Source organism: Schistocerca serialis, chromosome 10, assembly GCF_023864345.2.
Source record: "Schistocerca serialis cubense isolate TAMUIC-IGC-003099 chromosome 10, iqSchSeri2.2, whole genome shotgun sequence".
Lineage (NCBI taxonomy): Eukaryota > Metazoa > Arthropoda > Insecta > Orthoptera > Acrididae > Schistocerca > Schistocerca serialis.
In genome coordinates this window covers 182,466,081-182,471,521 of record NC_064647.1, presented here as the reverse complement: position 1 = coordinate 182,471,521, position 5,441 = coordinate 182,466,081, and the positions used below count along the sequence as shown (strand labels likewise).

The 5,441-nt window shown below is 46.7% G+C and overlaps 1 pseudogene; it reads left to right on the top strand.

The window, feature by feature from the left end:
- The first annotated feature begins 4,328 nt into the window (after nt 1-4,328).
- LOC126425645 (5S ribosomal RNA) lies at nt 4,329-4,446 on the top strand (annotated as a pseudogene).
- The last annotated feature ends 995 nt before the right edge of the window (nt 4,447-5,441 follow it).

Sequence of the window (5,441 nt, the reverse complement as noted above, 5' to 3'; positions counted from 1 at the left end):
TACTGCCTTTCTTTGAACTTTTTCGATGTACTCCGTTAGTCCTATCTGGTAAGGATCCCACATCCCGCAGCTGTATTCTAAAAGAGGACGGACAAGCGTAGTGTAGGCAGTCTCCTTAGTAGATCTGTTACATTTTCTAAGTGTCCTGCCAATAAAACGCAGTCTTTGGTTAGCCTTCCCCACGAGATTTTCTGTTTTCTTTCCAATTTAAGTTGTTTGTAAGTGTAATTCCTATGTATTTAGTTGATTTGTAGATTTGACTGATTTACTGTGTAACCCAAGTTCAACGGATTGCTTTTAGCACTCATGTGGATGACCTCACACTTTTAGTTATTTGAGGTCAACTGCCAATTTTCGCACCATACAGATATCTTTTGTAAATCGTTCTGCAGTTTGTTTTGATCTTCTGATGACTTTATTAGTCGATGAAAGACAGCGTCATCTGCAAACAACCGAAGACGGCTGCTCAGATTGTCTCCAAAATCGTTTATACAGATAAGGAACAGCAAAGGGCCTATAACCCTACCTTGGGGAACGCCAGAAACCACTTCTGCTTTACTCGATGACTTTCCGTCATTTACTACGAACTGTGACCTCTCTGAAGGGAAATCGCAAATCCAATCACGTAACAGAGACAATATTCCATAAGCTCGCAATTTCACTATGAGCAGCTTGTGGGGTACAATGTCAAAAGCCTTCCGGAAATCCAGGAATACGGAATCGATCTGAAATCCCTTGTCAATATCACTCAGCTCTTCATGTGAATAAACAACTAGTTGTGTTTCACAGGAACGATGTTTTCTAAACCCATGTTGACTGTGTGTCAATGGACCGTTTCCTTCGAGGTAATTCATAATGTTCGAACCCAATATGTGTTGTACAATCCTGCTGCATATCGACGTTAACGATATGGGCCTGTAATTATGTGGATTACTTCTACTACCTTTCTTGAATATTGGTGTGACCTGTGCAACTTGCAAGTCTTTGGGTGCGGATCTTTCGTCCAGCGAACCGTTGTACATGATGAAGATAAAGAAAAAAGGGTAAGAAAGAAAAATAGCTGAGTATTTAGCCCAGCTGACTGTAATGTGAACGGCTCCTGTTCAGTTCTCGGTCATGCAAAGGATAGGGGGAGCAAGATCGGAGTCTACTCAGACATGTTCTGCTAATTGAACAGTCGCATAAGCGAGCCGTAGCGGCTTCAAGCTCTGGGAAGCCGACAACATATGGGGAAGGGGTTGCCCCTCCATATCGCACGAGCGAGGTGGCGCAGTGGTTAGACACTGGACTCGCATTCGGGAGGACGACGGTTCAATCCCGCGTCCGGCCATCCTGATTTAGGTTTTCCGTGATTTTCCTAAATCGCTTCAGGCAAATTCCGGGATGGTTCCTTTGAAAGGACACGGCCGACTTCCTTCCCCGTCCTTCCCTAATCCGATGAGACCGATGACCGCGCTGTTTGGTCTCTTCCCCCAAAACAACCAACCAACCATACCGCACCTGCAGAACGCCACACGACAGAGAATGACACGGCGGTCGGGTTGCATAGCGTCGTTCTCCCCCCTTATCACCGAATTCAGTTTCTTTCCATACTTATCTTAGAACCTCCTTTCAAAACACTGTCCACCACACCGTACAACAGATCTTTCAAATCCTGTGCCCCCCCACCCAGACACACACACAATAGACACAAAGTGTATGCGTTTTCCGTAGCACTTTCTCAGGTCTCAGAGACCACTCCTTATTGCGCACACAGGCATTAGGCGGGAAAATAGATAACACGTCAGTCGTGACAGTAGTGAGGGCTGCCTGCCAACCAGGCAAACTCATGTCCCCCTTTTTACACTACTGGCCGTTAAAATTGCTACAGCAAGAAGAAGTGCAGATGATAAACTGGTATTCATTGGACAAACATATTATACTAGAACTGACATGTGATTACATTTTCACGCAGTTTGGGTGCATAGATCCTAAGAAATCAGTGCCCAGAACAACCACCTCTGGCCGTAATAACGGCCTTGATACGCCTGTGCATTGAGTCAAAGAGAACTTGGATCGCGTGTACAGGTACCGCTGCCCAAGCAGCTTCAACACGATACCACAGTTAATCAAGAGTAATGACTGGCGTATTGTGACGAGTCAGTTGCTAGGCCACCATTGACCAGACGTTTTCAGTTGGTGAGAGATCTGTAGAATGCGCTGGCCAGGGCAGCAGTCGAACGTTTTCTGTATCCAGAAAGGCCCATACAGGACCTGCAACATGCGGTCGTGCATTATCCTGCTGAAATGTAGGGTTTCGCAGGGATCGAATGAAGGGTAGTTCCATTGGTCGTAACACATCTGAAATGTAACGTCCACTGTTCGAACTGCCGTCAAAGGGAACAAGAGGTGACCGAGACGTGTAACCAATGGCACCCCATACCATCACGCCGGGTGATACGCCAGCATGGCGACGACGAATACACGCTTCCAATGTGCGTTCACCATGAAGTCGCCCAACACAGATGCGACCATCATGATGCTGTAAACAGAACCTGGATTCATCCGAAAAAATGACCTTTTGCCATTCGTGCACCCAGGTTCGTCGTCGAGTACACCATCGCAGGCGCTCCTGTGACGCAGCGTCAAGGGTAATCGCAGCCATGGTCTCTGAGCTGGTAATCCATCCTGCTGCAACCGCCGTCGAACTGTTCGTGCAGATGGTTGTTGTCTTGCAAATGTCCCCATCTGTTGACTCAGGTATCGAAACGTGGCTGCAGGATCCCTTACAGCCATGCGGATAAGACGCCTGTCATCTCGACTGCTAGTGATACGGGGCCATTGGGATCCAGCACGGCGTTCCGTATTACCCTCCTGAACCCACCGATTCCATATTCTGCGAACAGTCATTGGATCTCGACCAACGCAAGCAGCAATGTAGCGATACGATAAACCGCAATCGCGATGGACTACAATCCGACCCTTTTCAAAGTCGGAAACGTGATGGTACGCATTTCCCCTCCTTACACGAGGCATCACAACAACTTTTCACCAGGCAACGCCGGTCAACTGCTGTTTGTGTATGAGAAATCGGTTGGAAACTTTCCTCATGTCAGCACGTTGTAGGTGTCGCTACCGGCGCCAACCTTGTGTGAATGCTCTGAAAAACTAAACGTTTGCATATCACAGCATCTTCATCCTGACGCTTAAAATTTCCCATCTGTAGCACGTCATCTTCGTGGTGTAGCAATTTTAATGGCCAGCAATGTACACTACACTGCCCAATTAGAGGATAATTTTTTCGAAACCCTGTAATTGTCTCCCATTGGGACGAAGAACTTTGAAATTTGACTGAAAGGGACCTACAGCCTGCCCCTGTAATGGTTGAAAGTTGTGGCACCCTATCATGTTACTCTCGCGCTCGACAGCGTTTCAAGCAGCAAGGAATTAAAAAGCACTCCGTCTTCAGGCCACAAGTGGCCCATCGGGACCATCCAACCGCCGTGACATCCTCAGCTGAGGATGCGGATAGGAGGGGCGCGTGGTCAGCACACCGCTCTCCCTGTCGTTATGATGGTTTTCTTTGGCTGGAGCCGCTACTATGCGGTCGAGTAGCTCCTCAGATTGCACCCCGAAAAATGGCAACAGTTCAAGGCGGTCCCGATGGTCAACCATCCAAGTACCGGCCACGCCCGACAGCGCTTAACTTCGATGGTCTGACGGGAGCCGGTGAACCACTGCGGCAAGGCCGTTGCCAGCAACGTATTGGCACATACGAAAAAAAGACCACAGTTCGGAGGTTCATGTGAGATGCAACGCGGGTCAGAATTTCTAAAATAATTAGGAAAAGTGGCAACAAAACAACTATTCACGTTGGTGTGTAGAGTGTATGACTCTGGCAATATACCGTATGACTTTCGGAAAAATGTCATCCAGACAGTTTCGAAGACTCCAAGAACTTACAGTTGCGAGAATTATCGCACAATCAGCTTAATACCTCATGTATCCAAGTTCCTGACAAGAATGATATACAGAGGAATGGAAACGAAAATTGAGGATGTATCACATGACGATCAGTTTGGCTTCAGGAAAGGCAAAGACACCAGAGAGGCTATTCTTACATTGCGATTGATAATGGAAGCAAGACACGTTCATAGGATTTGTCGAACTAGAGAAAGCATTCAGTAATGTGAAATGGTGCAAGATGTTCGAAATTCAGAAAAAATTTGGGATAAGCTATAGGGAGAGACTGGTAATATGCAATATGTACAAGAAGCAAGAGGGAATATTAGGAGTGGACGACCAAATACGAAATGCTCGGATTAAAAAGAGTGTAAGTCAAGAATGTAGGCAACGGCCTTACCGCAGTGGATACACCGGTTCCCGTGAGATCACCGAAGTTAAGCGCTGTCGGGCGTGGTCGGCACTTGTGTGGGTGACCATCCAGGCCGCCATGCGCTGTTGCCATTTTTCAGGGTGCACTCAGACTCGTGATGCAAATTGAGGAGCTACTCGACCGAATAGTAGCGGCTTCGGTCAAGAATTCCATCATAACGACCGTGAGAGCTGTGTGCTGACCACACGCCCCTCCTATCTGCATCCTCAACTCAGGATGACACGGTGGTCGGATGGTCCCGATGGGCCACTTGTGGACTGAAGACGGAGTGTTTGAGCCAAGAATGTAGTCTTTCGCCCCTACTATTCAATTGGGACATCGAAGAAGCAATGATGGTAATAAAGGAAAGATTTATGAGCGGAATGAAAATTCATTGTGAAAGGATATCAGTGATACGATTCGGTGATGACATTGCTGCCCTGAGTGAAAGAGAAGAATAGAGTACATGATCTGGTGAATGATATGGACAATCGAATGAGTACAGAATGAGGACTGAGAGTAAATCGAAGGAAGACGAAAGCAATGAGAAGTAGCAGAAATGAGAATAGTGAGAAAGTTAACATCAGGGTTGATGGCCACGAAGCAGATGAATTTAAGGAATTCTGCTACCTAGGCAGCAAAATAACCAATGGCGGTCGGAACAAGGCGGACACCAAAAAGCAGACTAGCATTGGCAAAAAGCTCATTGATGGCCAAGAGAAGTCTCCTAGTATCAAACATAGGTCTTAATTTGAGGATGAAATGTTTGAGAATATACGTTTGGCATTGTATGTTAGTGAAACATGGACTGTGGGAAAGCCGGAACAGAAGAGAATCGAAGGATTTGAGATGTGGTGCGGCAGACGAATGTCGAAAATGAGGAGGTTTTGTACAGAATCGGAGAGGAAAGGAATATTTGGAAAACACCGATAAGAAGGGACAGGATGGTAGGACATCTGTTAACACATGAAGGAATGACGTTCGTGTTGTTAGAGGGAGCTGTAGAGGGCAAAAACTGAAGAGGGACAGAGATTGGAATACATCCAGCAAATAATAGAGAACTCTGCCGTATGCTCCTGCGATTTGA